Source organism: Mesoplodon densirostris, chromosome 4, assembly GCF_025265405.1.
Source record: "Mesoplodon densirostris isolate mMesDen1 chromosome 4, mMesDen1 primary haplotype, whole genome shotgun sequence".
Lineage (NCBI taxonomy): Eukaryota > Metazoa > Chordata > Mammalia > Artiodactyla > Ziphiidae > Mesoplodon > Mesoplodon densirostris.
Window position 1 is genome coordinate 112,572,019 of NC_082664.1, and position 19,184 is coordinate 112,591,202.

Consider the following 19,184-nt stretch of genomic DNA (forward strand, 5'->3'; position numbering starts at 1 on the left):
CGAACCATAAAAGCCAGAGTTTACACACAGAGCCCTGGATCTGGACCCTCGCACTGAATGGAGAAAGACCCCTTCCAACTTCAACAGACTGAATGTGAACTTTGAAAGCCAGTGGGTTTTGAAATAGGCCACGGACTTCCACTCTTCCACAGCCAAGCCTTCTGGCCAAAGCACAGACACCTGACGAGACCTGCCTTCCGGCCGTGGGTGTAACATATACATGGACCTGGAAATCCTGCCTCCCAGTAGAATATCTAATGTGCACTTGGGGCCACTCCCATCATTTTCAGGAGCAAGGAAACTTCCTATGGGTGGGCTAACCTGCGACTGGCTATAGTCAACATGCAGCCCGGCACCTCTCAAGGGGCTAACGAAATTCGGCCCAGTTGCCAATTGTTGCCAAATACCCCAAATCACTTTCCGAGGACCCATGCATATGCCCACCACAGGAAGTGGTGGGCTTCAGCAACCAAGACCCACGTTCAAACCCCACTGCGGAAACTAGGCTACCTTCCCGGGCACGTGTTGCCAGCACCCAGCCAGCAGGTTTGGTGGCCCTTAACCCAGAGGAAACGCTCAAATTCTTGACAGTGTCATCCTACGTGCCCTCCTGCTGCCCACAGGGCAACTCAACTCTACTGGAAGCCACAGACATCCTGCAAACACGTGGTCACTGTATACCAGGTAGGACAGACCGCAAGCATGACTGCTTTGATGACTCTGACCCTACCCCATGCATCGTGGCACTTCTCCACTGACAGAGTGACACTACCGAGAACCTCACAAAGATCAAAGGCACTCTCCCCGAGGACGACAGACCGATTTCCAAGGGAAGAACTCTGTTTCGCGAGGGGAGTTGTAAGCTTCAAAGGGCACAGTGGCTGTCCACGGCAGCACACCTGGCATCGCAACACTGAACGCATCTCTGCTCCGCCAAGGGACTGCTCCAGATCAACCTGTAGCTGTTCAAAACTCCTGCGTGCCACACGGGCTGGCCGCATCATGCCCTCTCGGAGAAACACTTTCGCTTTGCATATTCCCAAACAAGGAAACAAAGTGGCCAAAGGGCATGTACGCATAACTCAAATACCCCCAAGGAGAGTGGCACAGACGCTTTGGCATGTCTAATTTCTCTACGTCCCGCAAGACACACTTTGGGCGACATTCCTCCGGCAACGGGATCACAAATCTATGCAGTTTAAGTACCTAACTGCATCCTCATGTACTGCCAAAGCCATCCCCTTCAGAGGCAGCTGATGCCAGCCCATCACGAACAGGACACATCCTTGGGAAGACGTGGCCAGCGCCTGCAACCCAATCATGACAGCCCATCCCACGACATCACACAGGACATGTCCTCATGATGCCTTACCACCTTCTCCAGACCAGCAGTCACCACGCCGGCTTAAATGCAGCACTCGGTCCTAACCCCACTCCATGATGACCCACATAGTGCCTCAACTGTGCCGGGAGCTGCAGTGGAATTGCTGACATGGGCAATACCTAGGCCTAATCCATCAACACCCTTCCGTTGAAGACCAACCCCAGCCCACACCCATCCACTGCTCCATCCCCACCGGGCACTAAAGAACTTTGATGCACCCAAACAAATGACAGGGAGGGACACAGTCCTGGCCTCAGGCTCCAGGCTCCAACCAGGGAAGCTTCCTCATTTTGGCTTCCAGAAATAGCCCCCGAAGCTGCATGCACAAAGCGTGATCCTGGCCAAAGCACACCTTCCCAAGCTGCAAGCTTGCTGGGCCTACACCAGCACACACTCCGACTCTGAAGACCAGCAGGAGAGCCTTCCCCCTCGCATGCCCTCAACGGTCTTTCAGCAGGGACCTAATATGCGTAGATGACCCCGCTTATGGGCAGACACAGTGGACCTTCAGATAGGAGCACCTCGAATTCTGGAACCCTGCTGGGTGTTTGCATGCAGGTCAGAAGGGGACGCTGGCCCTCACTCCTCACTCTCCCCTACCCCCGAGAGACGAAACGTGCTGGACCTCAGATTCGATGAGGAGACGGTAGAGTGTTCTCACTCATTTTGTTCAGATTTCCAAGGAATGCATACAAGGGTGTCATCATCGATCCAAGCACAGCCTGGGACGCTGCATAACACAACCTGGCGAGCCGTGGGTGTCTGAAGAGGAGACATGACCTCGGAGGACTCCAAAACCCTGGGGAATCCACAGCCCTCAGGCCACTCAGAAAGAGCAACAGTCAATCCACTCTTGCAGCCACTGGGACCGTCTGAGGAAAACCTCCTATCCAATGGCACATCATAGGGTGGGTGAAAGCCTACCTTCCTGAGTTAGCCAGAGCCACGCTTAGCAACATGCCCCCGCATCATTTTTCCACTTTTCCTTAGCACCTACAGTCATCAGCCAACGCGTTGGTCTTCTTGTCTTTGCCGACGGCCAGCCTTGTCCAGCAGCGGCACCTGAGAAGTGGACATAATTCAGGCAGGTTTCAGAATTGGAACGGTGAACTCAGAGATCATGATTCATGAGAATTTTTACCTGGGCTTGAGCTCAGACCCTGCTTCCCAAGGACGTCTACCTTTACAGAGTACTCAATGTTTGTCTGACAGCACGAATGCAGGAAGTAAGGCATGTACGTTGGGCCGTACGTGAGAGGGTATATTTTTGTTTTCACGCATGTGCGCATGTGTGACTATTTCTGCACATGAGGACACGGTTGTTGGCTTCTTTCTGTGCCTCTCAATCCTCACCTTGGTCTCTGCATGTCCCTGTGGCCCTCTCCTGAGACCTCGAACCGTAAAAGCCAGAGTTTACACACAGAGCCCTGGATCTGGACCCTCGCACTGAATGGAGAAAGACGCCTTCAAATTTCAACAGACTGAATGTGAACTTTGAAAGCCAGTGGTTTTTGAAATAGGCCACGGACTTCCACTCTTCCACAGCCAAGCCTTCTGGCCAAAGCACAAACACCTGACGAGACCTGCCTTCCGGCCGTGGGTGTAACATATACATGGACCTGGAAATCCTGCCTCCCAGTAGAATATCTAATGTGCACTTGGGGCCACTCCCATCATTTTCAGGAGCAAGGAAACTTCCTATGGGTGGGCCAACCTGCGACTGGCTATAGTCAACATGCAGCCCGGCACCTCTCAAGGGGCTAACGAAATTCGGCCCAACTGCCAATTGTTGCCAAATACGCCAAATCACTTTCCGAGGACCCATGGGTATGCCCACCACAGGAAGTGGTGGGCTTCAGCAACCAAGACCCACGTTCAATCCCCACTGCGGAAACTAGGCTACCTTCCCAGGCACGTGTTGCCAGCACCCAGCCAGCAGGTTTGGCGGCCCTGAACCCAGAGGAAACGCTCAAATTCTTGACAGTGTCATCCTACGTGCCCTCCTCCAGCCCACAGGGCAACTCGACTCTACTGGAAGCCACAGACATCCTGCAAACACGTGGTCACTGTATACCATGTAGGACAGACCGCAAGCATGACTGCTTTGATGACTCTGACCCTACCCCATGCATCGTGGCACTTCTCCACTGACAGAGTGACACTACCGAGAACCGCACAAAGATCAAAGGCACTCTCCCCGAGGACGACAGACCGATTTCCAACGGAAGAACTCTGTTTCACGAGGGGAGTTGTAAGCTTCAAAGGGCACAGTGGCTGTCCACGGCAGCACACCTGGCATCGCAACACTGAACGCATCTCTGCTCCGCCAAGGGACTGCTCCAGATCAACTTCTAGCTGTTCAAAACTCCTGCGTGCCACACGGGCTGGCCGCATCATGCCCTCTCGGAGAAACACATTCGCTTTGCATATTCCCAAACAAGGAAACAAAGTGGCCAAAGGGCATGTACGCATAACTCAAATACCCCCAAGGAGAGTGGCACCGACGCTTCAGCATGTCTAATTTCTCTATGTCCCGCAAGACACACTTTGGGCGACATTCCTCCGGCAACGGGATCACAAATCTATGCAGTTTAAGTACCTAACTGCATCCTCATGTACTGCCAAAGCCATCCCCTTCAGAGGCAGCTGATGCCAGCCCATCACGAACAGGACACATCCTTGGGAAGACGTGGCCAGCGCCTGCAACCCAATCATGACAGCCCATCCCACGACATCACACAGGACATGTCCTCATGATGCCTTACCACCTTCTCCAGACCAGCAGTCACCACGCCGGCTTAAATGCAGCACTCGGTCCTAACCCCACTCCATGATGACCCACATAGTGCCTCAACTGTGCCGGGAGCTGCAGTGGAATTGCTGACATGGGCAATACCTAGGCCTAATCCATCAACACCCTTCCGTTGCAGACCAACCCCAGCAAACACCCATCCACTGCTCCATCCCCACCGGGCACTAAAGAACTTTGATGCACCCAAACAAATGACAGGGAGGGACACAGGCCTGGCCTCAGGCTCCAGGCTCCAACCAGGGAAGCTTCCTCATTTTGGCTTCCAGAAATAGCCCCCGAAGCTGCATGCACAAAGCGTGATCCTGGCCCAAGCACACCTTCCCAAGCTGCAAGCTTACTGGGCCTACACCAGCACACACTCCGACTCTGAAGACCAGCAGGAGAGCCTTCCCCCTCGCATGCCCTCAACGGTCTTTCAGCAGGGACCTAATATGCGTAGATGACCCCGCTTATGGGCAGACACAGTGGACCCTCAGATAGGAGCACCTCGAATTCTGGAACCCTGCTGGGTGTTTGCATGCAGGTCAGAAGGGGACGCTGGCCCTCACTCCTCACTCTCCCCTACCCCCGAGAGACGAAACGTGCTGGACCTCAGATTCGATGAGGAGACGGTAGAGTGTTCTCACTCATTTTGTTCAGATTTCCAAGGAATGCATACAAGGGTGTCATCATCGATCCAAGCACTGCCTGGGACGCTGCATAACACAACCTGGCGAGCCGTGGTTGTCTGAAGAGGAGACATGACCTCGGAGTACTCCAAAACCCTGGGGAATCCACAGCCCTCAGGCCACTCAGAAAGAGCAACAGTCAATCCACTCTTGCAGCCACTGGGACCGTCTGAGGAAAACCTCCTATCCAATGGCACATCATAGGGTGGGTGAAAGCCTACCTTCCTGAGTTAGCCAGAGCCACGCTTAGCAACATGCCCCCGCGTCATTTTTCCACTTTTCCTTAGCACCTACAGTCATCAGCCAACGCGTAGGTCTTCTTGTCTTTGCCGACGGCCAGCCTTGTCCGTCAGCGGCACCTGAGAAGTGGACATAATTCAGGCAGGTTTCAGAATTGGAACGGTGAACTCAGAGATCATGATTCATGAGAATTTTTACCTGGGCTTGAGCTCAGACCCTGCTTCCCAAGGACGTCTACCTTTACAGAGTACTCAATGTTTGTCTGACAGCACGAATGCAGGAAGTAAGGCATGTACGTTGGCCCGTACGTGAGAGGGTATATTTTTGTTTTCACACATGTGCGCATGTGTGACTATTTCTGCACACGAGGACGCGCTTGTGGACTTCTTTCTGTGCCTCTGAATCCTCACCTTGGTCTCTTTGTGTCCATGTGGCCCTCTCCTGAGACCTCGAACCATAAAAGCCAGAGTTTACACACAGAGCCCTGGATCTGGACCCTCGCACTGAATGGAGAAAGACCCCTTCAAACTTCAACAGACTGAATGTGAACTTTGAAAGCCAGGGGGTTTAGAAATAGGCCACGGACTTCCACTCTTCCACAGCCAAGCCTTCTGGCCAAAGCACAATCACCTGACGAGACCTGCCTTCCGGCCGTGGGTGTAACATATACATGGACCTGGAAATCCTGCCTCCCAGTAGAATATCTAATGTGCACTTGGGGCCACTCCCATCATTTTCAGGAGCAAGGAAACTTCCTATGGGTGGGCCAACCTGCGACTGGCTATAGTCAACATGTAGCCCGGCATCTCTCAAGGGGCTAACGAAATTCGGCCCAACTGCCAATTGTTGCCAAATACGCCAAATCACTTTCCGAGGACCCATGGGTATGCCCACCACAGGAAGTGGTGGGCTTCAGCAACCAAGACCCACGTTCAAACCCCACTGCGGAAACTAGGCTACCTTCCCAGGCACGTGTTGCAGCACCCAGCCAGCAGGTTTGGCGGCCCTGAACCCGGAGGTAACGCTCAAATTCTTGACAGTGTCATCCTACGTGCCCTCCACCTGCCCATAGGGAAACTCGACTCTACTGGAAGCCACAGACATCCTGCAAACACGTGGTCACTGTATACCAGGTAGGACAGACCGCAAGCATGACTGCTTTGATGACTCTGACCCTACCCCATGCATCGTGGCACTTCTCCACTGACAGAGTGACACTACCGAGAACCTCACAAAGGTCAAAGTCACTCTCCCCGAGGACGACAGACCGATTTCCAATGGAAGAACTCTGTTTCGCGAGGGGAGTTGTAAGCTTCAAAGGGCACAGTGGCTGTCCACGGCAGCACACCTGGCATCGCAACACTGAACGCATCTCTGCTCCGCCAAGGGACTGCTCCAGATCAACCTCTAGCTGTTCAAAACTCCTGCGTGCCACACGGGCTGGCTGCATCATGCCCTCTCGGAGAAACACTTTCGCTTTGCATATTCCCAAACAAGGAAACAAAGTGGCCAAAGGGCATGTACGCATACCTCAAATACCCCCAAGGAGAGTGGCACAGACGCTTCAGCATGTCTAATTTCTCTACGTCCCGCAAGACAAACTTTGGGCGACATTCCTCCGGCAACGGGATCACAAATCTATGCAGTTTAAGTACCTAACTGCATCCTCATGTACTGCCAAAGCCATCCCCTACAGAGGCAGCTGATGCCAGCCCATCACGAACAGGACACATTCTTGGGAAGACGTGGAGAGCGCCTGCAACCCAATCATGACAGCCCATCCCACGACATCACACAGGACATGTCCTTATGATGCCTTACCACCTTCTACAGACCAGCAGTCACCACGCCGGCTTAAATGCAGCACTCGGTGCTAACCCCACTCCATGATGACCCACATAGTGCCTCAACTGTGCTGGGAGCTGCAGTGGAATTGCTGACATGGACAATACCTAGGCCTAATCCATCAACACCCTTCCGTTGAAGACCAACCCCAGCCCACACCCATCCACTGCTCCATCCCCACCGGGCACTAAAGAACTTTGATGCACCCAAACAAATGACAGGGAGGGACACTGTCCTGGCCTGAGGCTCCAGGCTCCAACCAGGGAAGCTTCCTCATTTTGGCTTCCAGAAATAGCCCCCGAAGCTGCATGCACAAAGCGTGAACCTGGCCAAAGCACACCTTCCCAAGCTGCAAGCTTACTGGGCCTACACCAGCACACACTCCGACTCTGAAGACCAGCAGGAGAGCCTTCCCCCTCGCATGCCCTCAACGGTCTTTCAGCAGGGACCTAATATGCGTAGATGACCCCGCTTATGGGCAGACACAGTGGACCCTCAGATAGGAGCACCTCGAATTCTGGAACCCTGCTGGGTGTTTGCATGCAGGTCAGAAGGGGACGCTGGCCCTCACTCCTCACTCTCCCCTACCCCCGAGAGACGAAACGTGCTGGACCTCAGATTCGATGAGGAGACGGTAGAGTGTTCTCACTCATTTTGTTCAGATTTCCAAGGAAAGCATACAAGGGTGTCATCATCGATACAAGCACAGCCTGGGATGGTGCAGAACACAACCGGGCATGCCGTGGGGGTCTGAAGAGGAGACATGACCTCGGAGTACTCCAAAACCCTGGGGAATCCACAGCCCTCAGGCCACTCAGAAAGAGCAACAGTCAATCCACTCTTGCAGCCACTGGGACCGTCTGAGGAAAACCTTCTATCCAATGGCACATCATAGGGTGGGTGAAAGCCTACCTTCCTGAGTTAGCCAGAGCCACGCTTAGCAACATGCCCCCGCGTCATTTTTCCACTTTTCCTTAGCACCTACAGTCATCAGCCAACGCGTAGGTCTTCTTGTCTTTGCCGATGGCCAGCCATGTCCGGCAGCGGCACCTGAGAAGTGGACATAATTCAGGCAGGTTTCCGAATTGGAACGGTGAACTCAGAGATCATGATTCATGAGAATTTTTACCTGGGCTTGAGCTCGGACCCTGCTTCCCAAGGACGTCTACCTTTACAGAGAACTCAATGTTTGTCGGACAGCACGACTGCAGGAAGTAAGGCATGTACGTTGGGCCGTACGTGAGAGGGTATATTTTTGTTTTCACGCATGTGCGCATGTGTGACTATTTCTGCACATGAGGTCACGGCTGTTGGCTTCTTTCTGTGCCTCTGAATCCTCACCTTAGTCTCTGTGTGTCCCTGTGGCCCTCTCCTGAGACCTCGAACCATAAAAGCCAGAGTTTACACACAGATCCCTGGATCTGGACCCTCGCACTGAATGGAGAAAGACCCCTTCCAACTTCAACAGACTGAATGTGAACTTTGAAAGCCAGTGGGTTTTGAAATAGGCCACGGACTTCCACTCTTCCACAGCCAAGCCTTCTGGCCAAAGCACAGACACCTGACGAGACCTGCCTTCCGCCCGTGGGTGTAACATATACATGGACCTGGAAATCCTGCCTCCCAGTAGAATATCTAATGTGCACTTGGGGCCACTCCCATCATTTTCAAGAGCAAGGAAACTTCCTATGGGTGGGCCAACCTGCGACTGGCTATAGTCGACATGCAGCCCCGTACCTCTGAAGGGGCTAACGAAATTCGGCCCAACTGCCAAATGTTGCCAAATACGCCAAATCAGTTTCCGAGGACCCATGGGTATGCCCACCACAGGAAGTGGTGGGCTTCAGCAACCAAGACCCACGTTCAAACCCCACTGCGGAAACTAGGCTACCTTCCCGGGCACGTGTTGCCAGCACCCAGCCAGCAGGTTTGGCGGCCCTGAACCCGGAGGAAACGCTCAAATTCTTGACAGTGTCGTCCTACGTGCCCTCCTCCTGCCCACAGGGCAACACGACTCTCCTGGTAGCCACAGACATCCTGCAAACACGTGGTCACTGTATACCAGGTAGGACAGACCGCAAGCATGACTGCTTTGATGACTCTGACCCTACCCGATGCATCGTGGCACTTCTCCACTGACAGAGTGACACTGCCGAGAACCTCACAAAGATCAAAGGCACTCTCCCCGAGGACGACAGACCGATTTCCAACGGAAGAACTCTGTTTCGCGAGGGGAGTTGTAAGCTTCAAAGGGCACAGTGGCTGTCCACGGCAGCACACCTGGCATCCCAACACTGAACGCATCTCTGCTCCGCCAAGGGACTGCTCCAGATCAACCTCTAGCTGTTCAAAACTCCTGCGTGCCACACGGGCTGGCCGCATCATGCCCTCTCGGAGAAACACTTTCGCTTTGCATATTCCCAAACAAGGAAACAAAGTGGCCAAAGGGCATGTACGCATAACTCAAATACCCCCAAGGAGAGTGGCCCAGACGCTTCAGCATGTCTAATTTCTCTACGTCCCGCAAGACACACTTTGGGCGACATTCCTCCGGCAACGGGATCACAAATCTATGCAGTTTAAGTACCTAACTGCATCCTCATGTACTGCCAAAGCCATCCCCTTCAGAGGCAGCTGATGCCAGCCCATCACGAACAGGACACATTCTTGGGAAGACGTGGACAGTGCCTGCAACACAATAATGACATTCCATCCCACGACATCACACAGGACATGTCCTCATGATGCCTTACCACGTTCTCCAGAACAGCAGTCACCACGCCGGCTTAAATGCAGCACTCGGTCCTGACCCCACTCCATGATGACCCACATAGTGCCTCAACTGTGCCGGGAGCTGCAGTGGAATTGCTGACATAGGCAATATCTAGGCCTAATCCATCAACACCCTTCCGTTGAAGACCAACCCCAGCCCACACCCATCCACTGCTCCATCCCCACCGGGCACTAAAGAACTTTGATGCACCCAAACAAATGACAGGGAGGGACACAGTCCTGGCCTCAGGCTCCAGGCTCCAACCATGGAAGCTTCCTCATTTTGGCTTCCAGAAATAGCCCCCGAAGCTGCATGCACAAAGCGTGATCCTGGCCAAAGCACACCTTCCCAAGCTGCAAGCTTACTGGGCCTACACCAGCACACACTCCGACTCTGAAGACCAGCAGGAGAACCTTCCCCCTCGCATGCCCTCAACGGTCTTTCAGCAGGGACCTAATATGCGTAGATGACCCCGCTTATGGGCAGACACAGTGGACCCTCAGATAGGAGCACCTCGAATTCTGGAACCCTACTGGGTGTTTGCATGCAGGTCAGAAGGGGACGCTGGCCCTCACTCCTCACTCTCCCCTACCTCCGAGAGACGAAACGTGCTGGACCTCAGATTCGATGAGGAGACGGTAGAGTGTTCTCACTCATTTTGTTCAGATTTCCAAGGAATGCATACAAGGGTGTCATCATCGATCCAAGCACAGCCTGGAATGCTGCAGAACACAACCGGGCATGCCGTGGGGATCTGAAGAGGAGACATGACCTCGGAGTACTCCAAAACCCTGGGGAATCCACAGCCCTCAGGCCACTCAGAAAGAGCAACAGTCAATCCACTCTTGCAGCCACTGGGACCGTCTGAGGAAAACCTCCTATCCAATGGCACATCATAGGGTGGGTGAAAGCCTACCTTCCTGAGTTAGCCACAGCCACGCTTAGCAACATGCCCCCGCGTCATTTTTCCACTTTTCCTTACCACCTACAGTCATCAGCCAACGCGTAGGTCTTCTTGTCTTTGCCGACGGCCAGCCTTGTCCATCAGCGGCACCTGAGAAGTGGACATAATTCAGGCAGGTTTCAGAATTGGAACGGTGAACTCAGAGATCATGATTCATGAGAATTTTTACCTGGGCTTGAGCTCAGACCCTGCTTCCCAAGGACGTCTACCTTTACAGAGTACTCAATGTTTGTCTGACAGCACGAATGCAGGAAGTAAGGCATGTACGTTGGGCCGTACGTGAGAGGGTATATTTTTGTTTTCACGCATGTGCGCATGTGTGACTGTTACTGCACACGAGGACGCGCTTGTGGGCTTCTTTCTGTGCCTCTGAATCCTCACCTTGGTCTCTGTGTGTCCCTGTGCCCCTCTCCTGAGACCTCGAACCATAAAAGCCAGAGTTTATACACAGCGCCCTGGATCTGGACCCTCGCAGTGAATGGCGAAAGACCCCTTCAAACTTCAACAGACTGAATGTGAACTTTGAAAGCCAGGGGGTTTTGAAATAGGCCACGGACTTCCACTCTTCCACAGCCAAGCCTTCTGGCCAAAGCACAAACACCTGGCGAGACCTGCCTTCCGGCCGTGGGTGTAACATATACATGGACCTGGAAATGCTGCCTCCCAGTAGAATATCTAATGTGCACTTGGGGCCACTCCCATCATTTTCAGGAGCAAGGAAACCTCCTATGGGTGGGCCGACCTGCGACTGGCTATAGTCAACATGCAGCCCGGCACCTCTCAAGGGGCTAATGAAATTCGGCCCAACTGCCAATTGTTGCCAACTACGCCAAATCACTTTCCGAGGACCCGTGGGTATGCCCACCACAGGAAGTGGTGGGCTTCAGCAACCAAGACCCACGTTCAAACCCCACTGCGGAAACTAGGCTACCTTCCCGGGCACGTGTTGCCAGCACCCAGCCAGCAGGTTTGGCGGCCCTGAACCCGGAGGAAACGCTCAAATTCTTGACAGTGTCGTCCTACGTGCCCTGCTCCTGCACACAGGGCAACTCGACTCTACTGGAAGCCACAAACATGCTGCAAACACGTGGTCACTGTATACCAGGTAGGACAGACCGCAAGCATGACTGCTTTGATGACTCTGACCCTACCCCATGCATCGTGGCACTTCTCCACTGACAGAGTGACACTACCGAGAACCTCACAAAGATCAAAGGCACTCTCCCCGAGGACGACAGACCGATTTCCAACGGAAGAACTCTGTTTCGCGAGGGGAGTTGTAAGCTTCAAAGGGCACAGTGGCTGTCCACGACAGCACAACTTGCATCGCAAAATTGAACGCATCTCTGCTCCGCCAAGGGACTGCTCCAGATAAACCTCTAGCTGTTCAAAATTCCTGCGTGCCACACGGGCTGGCAGCATCATGCCCTCTCGGAGAAACACTTTCGTTTTGCATATTCCCAAACAAGGAAACAAAGTGGCCAAAGGGCATGTACGCATAACTCAAATACCCCCAAGGAGAGTGGCACAGACGCTTCAGCATGTCTAATTTCTCTACATCCCGCAAGTCACACTTTGGGCGACATACCTCCGGCAACGGGATCACAAATCTATGCAGTTTAAGTACCTAACTGCATCCTCATGTACTGCCAAAGCCATCCCCTTCAGAGGCAGCTGATGCCAGCCCATCACGAACAGGACACTTTCTTGGAAAGACGTGGCTAGCGCCTGCAACCCAATCATGACAGGCCATCCCTCGACATCACACAGGACATGTCCTCATGATGCCTTACCACCTTCTCCAGACCAGCAGTCAACACGCCGGCTTAAATGCAGCACTCGGCCCTAACCCCACTCCATGATGACCCACATTGTGCCTCAACTGTTCCGGGAGCTGCAGTGGAATTGCTGACATGGGCAATACCTAGGCCTAATCCATCAACACCCTTCCGTTGAAGACCAACCCCAGCCCACACTCATCCACTGCTCCATCCCCACCGGGTACTAAAGAACTTTGATGCACCCAAACAAATGACAGGAAGGGACACAGGCCTGGCCTGAGGCTCCAGGCTCCAACCAGGGAAGCTTCCTCATTTTGGCTTCCAGAAATAGCCCCCGAAGCTGCATGCACAAAGCGTGATCCTGGCCAAAGCACACCTTCCCAAGCTGCAAGCTTACTGGGCCTACACCAGCACACACTCCGACTCTGAAGACCAGCAGGAGAGCCTTCCCCCTTGCATGCCCTTAACGGTCTTTCAGCAGGGACCTAATATGCGTAGATGACCCCGCTTATGGGCAGACACAGTGGACCCTCAGATAGGAGCACCTCGAATTCTGGAACCCTGCTGGGTGTTTGCATGCAGGTCAGAAGGGTACCCTGTCCCTCACTCCTCACTCTCCCCTACCCCCGAGAGAAGAAACGTGCTGGACCTCAGATTCGATGAGGAGACGGTAGAGTGTTCCCACTCATTTTGTTCAGATTTCCAAGGAATGCATACAAGGGTGTCATCATCGATCCAAGCACAGCCTGGGATGGTGCAGAACACAACCGGGCATGCCGTGCAGGTCTTAAGAGGAGACATGACCTCGGAGTACTCCAAAACCATGGGGAATCCACAGCCCTCAGGCCACTCAGAAAGAGCAACAGTCAATCCACTCTTGCAGCCACTGGGACCGTCTGAGGAAAACCTCCTATCCATGGCACATCATAGGGTGGGTGAAAGCCTACCTTCCTGAGTTAGCCAGAGCCACGCTTAGCAACATGCCCCCGCGTCATTTTTCCACTTTTCTTTAGCACCTACAGTCATCAGCCAACGCGTAGGTCTTCTTGTCTTTGCCGACGGCCAGCCTTGTCCAGCAGCGGCACCTGAGAAGTGGACATAATTCAGGCAGGTTTCCGAATTGGAACGGTGAACTCAGAGATCATGATTCATGAGAATTTTTACCTGGGCTTGAGCTCGGACCCTGCTTCCCAAGGACGTCTACCTTTACAGAGAACTCAATGTTTGTCGGACAGCACGACTGCAGGAAGTAAGGCATGTACGTTGGGCCGTACGTGAGAGGGTATATTTTTGTTTTCACGCATGTGCGCATGTGTGACTATTTCCGCACATGAGGACACGGTTTTTGGTTTCTTTCTGTGCCTATGAATCCTCACCTTGGTCTCTGTGTGTCCCTGTGGCCCTCTCGTGACACCTCGAACCATAAAAGCCAGAGTTTACACACAGAGCCCTGGATCTGGACCCTCGCACTGAATGGAGAAAGACCCCTTCAAACTTCAACAGACTGAATGTGAACTTTGAAAGCCAGTGGGTTTTGAAATAGGCAACGGACTTCCACTCTTCCACAGCCAAGCCTTCTGGCCAAAGCACAAACACCTGACGAGACCTGCCTTCCGGCCGTGGGTGTAACATATACATGGACCTCGAAATCCTGCCTCCCAGTAGAATATCTAATGTGCAATTGGGGCCACTCCCATCATTTTCAGGAGCAAGGAAACCTCCTATGGGTGGGCCGACCTGCGACTGGCTATAGTCAACATGCAGCCCGGCACCTCTCAAGGGGCTAACGAAATTCGGCCCAACTGCCAATTGTTGCCAAATATGCCAAATCACTTTCCGAGGACCCATGGGTATGCCCACCACAGGAAGTGGTGGGCTTCAGCAACCAAGACCCACGTTCAAACCCCACTGCGGAAACTAGGCTACCTTCCCGGGCACGTGTTGCCAGCACCCAGCCAGCAGGTTTGGCGGCCCTGAACCCGGAGGAAACGCTCAAATTCTTAACAGTGTCATCCTACGTGCCCTCCTCCTGCCCACAGGGCAACTCGACTCTACTGGAAGCCACAGACATCCTGCAAACACGTGGTCACTGTATACCAGGTAGGACAGACCGCAAGCATGACTGGTTTGATGACTCTGACCCTACCCCATGCATCGTGGCACTTCTCCACTGACAGAGTGACACTACCGAGAACCTCACAAAGATCAAAGGCACTCTCCCGAGGACAACAGACCGATTTCCAACGGAAGAACTCTGTTTCGCGAGGGGAGATGTAAGCTTCAAAGGGCACAGTGGCTGTCCACGGCAGCACACCTGGCATCCCAACACTGAACGCATCTCTGCTCCGCCAAGGGACTGCTCCAGATCAACCTCTAGCTGTTCAAAACTCCTGCGTGCCACACGGGCTGGCCGCATCATGCCCTCTCGGAGAAACACTTTCGCTTTGCATATTCCCAAACAAGGAAACAAAGTGGCCAAAGGGCATGTACGCATAACTCAAATACCCCCAAGGAGAGTGGCACAGACGCTTCAGCATGTCTAATTTCTCTACATCCCTCAAGACACACTTTGGGCGACATTCCTCCGGCAACAGGATCACAAATCTATGCAGTTTAAGTACCTAACTGCATCCTCATGTACTGCCAAAGCCATCCCCTTCAGAGGCAGCTGATGCCAGCCCATCACGAACAGGACACATTCTTGGGAAGACATGGCCAGCGACTGCAACCCAATCATGACAGTCCATCCCACGACATCACACAGGACATGTCCTCATGATGCCTTACCACCTTCTCCAGACCAGCAGTCAACACGCCGGCTTAAATGAAGCCCTTGGTCCTAACCCCACTCCATGATGACCCACATAGTGCCTCAACTGTGCCGGGAGCTGCCATGGAATTGCTGACATGGGCAATACCTAGGCCTAATCCATCAACACCCTTCCGTTGAAGACCAACCCCAGCCCACACCCATCCACTGCTCCATCCCCACCCGGCACTAAAGAACTTTGATGCACCCAAACAAATGACAGGGAGGGACACAGGCCTGGCCTGAGGCTCCAGGCTCCAGCCAGGGAAGCTTCCTCATTATGGCTTCCAGAAATAGCCACCGAAGCTGCATGCACAAAGCGTGATCCTGGCCAAAGCACACCTTCCCAAGCTGCAAGCTTACTGGGCCTACACCAGCACACACTCCGACTCTGAAGACCAGCAGGAGAGCCTTCCCCCTTGCATGCCCTTAACGGTCTTTCAGCAGGGACCTAATATGCGTAGATGACCCCGCTTATGGGCAGACACAGTGGACCCTCAGATAGGAGCACCTCGAATTCTGGAACCCTGCTGGGTGTTTGCATGCAGGTCAGAAGGGTACCCTGTCCCTCACTCCTCACTCTCCCCTACCCCCGAGAGAAGAAACGTGCTGGACCTCAGATTCGATGAGGAGACGGTAGAGTGTTCTCACTCATTTTGTTCAGATTTCCAAGGAATGCATACAAGGGTGTCATCATCGATCCAAGCACAGGCTGGGACGCTGCAGAACACAACCGGGCGTGCCGTGGGGGTCTGAAGAGGAGATATGACCTCGGAGTACTCCAAAACCCTGGGGAATCCACAGCCCTCAGGCCACTCAGAAAGAGCAACAGTCAATCCACTCTTGCAGCCACTGGGACCGTCTGAGGAAAACCTCCTATCCAATGGCACATCATAGGGTGGGTGAAAGCCTACCTTCCTGAGTGAGCCAGAGCCACGCTTAGCAACATGCCCCCGCGTCATTTTTCCACTTTTCCTTAGCACCTAGAGTCATCAGCCAACGCGTAGGTCTTCTTGTCTTTGCCGACAGCCAGCCTTGTCCAGCAGCGGCACCTGAGAAGTGGACATAATTCAGGCAGGTTTCAGAATTGGAACGGTGACCACAGAGATCATGATTCATGAGAATTTTTACCTGGGCTTGAGCTAGGACCCTGCTTCCCAAGGACGTCTACCTTTACAGAGAACTCAATGTTTTTCTGACAGCACAACTGCAGGAAGTAAGGCATGTACGTTGGCCCGTACGTGAGAGGGTATATTTTTGTTTTCACGCATGTGCGCATGTGTGACTATTACTGCACACAAGGACGTGCTTGTGGGCTTCTTTCTGTTCCTCTGAATCCTCACCTTGGTCTCTGTGTGTCCCTGTGGCCCTCTCCTGAGACCTCGAACCAAAAAAGCCAGAGTTTATACACAGCGCCCTGGATCTGGACCCTCGCACTGAATGGAGAAAGACCCCTTCAAACTTCAACAGACTGAATGTGAACTTTGAAAGCCAGGGGGTTTTGAAATAGGCCACGGACTTCCACTCTTCCACAGCCAAGCCTTCTGGCCAAAGCACAAACACCTGGCGAGACCTGCCTTCCGGCCGTGGGTGTAACATATACATGGACCTGGAAATCCTGCCTCCCAGTAGAATATCTAATGTGCACTTGGGGCCACTCCCATCATTTTCAGGAGCAAGGAAACCTCCTATGGGTGGGCCGACCTGCGACTGGCTATAGTCAACATGCAGCCCGGCACCTCTCAAGGGGCTAACGAAATTCGGCCCAACTGCCAATTGTTGCCAACTACGCCAAATCACTTTCCGAGGACCCATGGGTATGCCCACCACAGGAAGTGGTGGGCTTCAGCAACCAAGACCCACGTTCAAACCCCACTGCGGAAACTAGGCTACCTTCTCGGGCACGAGTTGCCAGCACCCAGCCAGCAGGTTTGGTGGCCCTGAACCCGGAGGAAACGCTCAAATTCTTGAAAGTGTCGTCCTACGCGCCCTCCTCCTGCCCACAGGGCAACTCGACTCTACTGGAAGCCACAGACATCCTGCAAACACGTTGTCACTGTATACCAGGTAGGACAGACCGCAAGCATGACTGCTTTGATGACTCTGATCCTACCCCATGCATCGTGGCACTTCTCCACTGACAGAGTGACACTACCGAGAACCTCACAAAGATCAAAGGCACTCTCCCCGAGGACGACAGACCGATTTCCAACGGAAGAACTCTGTTTCGCGAGGGGAGTTCTAAGCTTCAAAGGGCACAGTGGCTGTGCACGGCAGCACACCTGGCATCGCAACACTGAACGCATCTCTGATCTGCCAAGGGACTGCTCCAGATCAACCTCTAGCTGTTCAAAACTCCTGCGTGCCACTCGGGCTGGCCGCATCATGCCCTCTCGGAGAAACACTTTCGCTTTGCATATTCCCAAACAAGGAAACAAAGTGGCCAAAGGGCATGAACGCATAACTCAAATACCCCCAAGGAGAGTGGCACAGACGCTTCAGCATGTCTAATTTCTCTACGTCCCGCAAGACACACTTTGGGCGACATTCCTCCGGCAACGGGATCACAAATCTATGCAGTTTAAGTACCTAACTGCATCCTCATGTACTGCCAAAGCCATCCCCTTCAGAGGCAGCTGATGCCAGCCCATCACGAACAGGACACATTCTTGGGAAGACGTGGCCAGCGCCTGCAACCCAATCATGACAGCCCATCTCACGACATCACACAGGACATGTCCTCATGATGCCTTACCACCTTCTCCAGACCAGCAGTCACCACGCCGGCTTAAATGCAGCACTCGGTCCTAACCCCACTCCATGATGACCCACATAGTGCCTCAACTGTGCCGGGAGCTGCAGTGGAATTGCTGACATGGGCAATACCTAGGCCTAATCCATCAACACCGTTCCGTTGAAGACCAACCCCAGCCCACACCCATCCACTGCTCCATCCCCACCGGGTACTAAAGAACTTTGATGCACCCAAACAAATGACAGGGAGGGACACAGGCCTGGCCTGAGGCTCCAGGCTCCAACCAGGGAAGCTTCCTCATTTTGGCTTCCAGAAATAGCCCCCGAAGCTGCATGCACAAAGCGTGATCCTGGCCAAAGCACACCTTCCCAAGCTGCAAGCTTACTGGGCCTACACCAGCACACAATCCGACTCTGAAGACCAGCAGGAGAGCCTTCCCCCTTGCATGCCCTTAACGGTCTTTCAGCAGGGACCTAATATGCGTAGATGACCCCGCTTATGGGCAGACACAGTGGACCCTCAGATAGGAGCACATCGAATTCTGGAACCCTGCTGGGTGTTTGCATGCAGGTCAGAAGGTTACCCTGTCCCTCACTCCTCACTCTCCCCTACCCCCGAGAGAAGAAACGTGCTGGACCTCAGATTCGATGAGGAGACGGTAGAGTGTTCTCACTCATTTTGTTCAGATTTCCAAGGAATGCATACAAGGGTGTCATCATCGATCCAAGCACAGGCTGGGACGCTGCAGCACACAACCGGGCGTGCCGTGGGTGTCTGAAGAGGAGACATGACCTCGGAGTACTCCAAAACCCTGGGGAATCCACAGCCCTCAGGCCACTCAGAAAGAGCAACAGTCAATCCACTCTTGCAGCCACTGGGACCGTCTGAGGAAAACCTCCTATCCAATGGCACATCATAGGGTGGGTGAAAGCCTACCTTCCTGAGTGAGCCAGAGCCACGCTTAGCATCATGCCCCCGCGTCATTTTTCCACTTTTCCTTAGCACCTAGAGTCATCAGCCAACGCGTAGGTCTTCTTGTCTTTGCCGACAGCCAGCCTTGTCCAGCAGCGGCACCTGAGAAGTGGACATAATTCAGGCAGGTTTCAGAATTGGAACGGTGACCACAGAGATCATGATTCATGAGAATTTTTAC

At 53.4% G+C, this 19,184-nt stretch overlaps 7 non-coding genes across 7 annotated transcripts; all 7 read right to left on the reverse strand.

Moving 5' to 3' along the window:
* Positions 1-2,005: 2,005 nt before the first annotated feature.
* Positions 2,006-2,097, reverse strand: LOC132489798 (small nucleolar RNA SNORD116). Its single transcript, XR_009532170.1, has one exon. It is a non-coding gene; the product is annotated as a small nucleolar RNA SNORD116 (small nucleolar RNA).
* A 2,685-nt stretch (positions 2,098-4,782) lies between these two features.
* LOC132489800 (small nucleolar RNA SNORD116) lies at positions 4,783-4,874 on the reverse strand. The gene has a single exon (XR_009532172.1). It is a non-coding gene; the product is annotated as a small nucleolar RNA SNORD116 (small nucleolar RNA).
* A 2,684-nt stretch (positions 4,875-7,558) lies between these two features.
* Positions 7,559-7,650, reverse strand: LOC132489561 (small nucleolar RNA SNORD116). Its single transcript, XR_009531966.1, has one exon. It is a non-coding gene; the product is annotated as a small nucleolar RNA SNORD116 (small nucleolar RNA).
* Positions 7,651-10,335: 2,685 nt separating this feature from the next.
* On the reverse strand, positions 10,336-10,427 carry LOC132489801 (small nucleolar RNA SNORD116). The gene has a single exon (XR_009532173.1). It is a non-coding gene; the product is annotated as a small nucleolar RNA SNORD116 (small nucleolar RNA).
* Positions 10,428-13,112: 2,685 nt separating this feature from the next.
* On the reverse strand, positions 13,113-13,204 carry LOC132490090 (small nucleolar RNA SNORD116). The gene has a single exon (XR_009532451.1). It is a non-coding gene; the product is annotated as a small nucleolar RNA SNORD116 (small nucleolar RNA).
* Positions 13,205-15,887: 2,683 nt separating this feature from the next.
* LOC132489802 (small nucleolar RNA SNORD116) lies at positions 15,888-15,979 on the reverse strand. Its single transcript, XR_009532174.1, has one exon. It is a non-coding gene; the product is annotated as a small nucleolar RNA SNORD116 (small nucleolar RNA).
* Positions 15,980-18,664: 2,685 nt separating this feature from the next.
* LOC132489804 (small nucleolar RNA SNORD116) lies at positions 18,665-18,756 on the reverse strand. The gene has a single exon (XR_009532175.1). It is a non-coding gene; the product is annotated as a small nucleolar RNA SNORD116 (small nucleolar RNA).
* Positions 18,757-19,184: the final 428 nt, after the last annotated feature.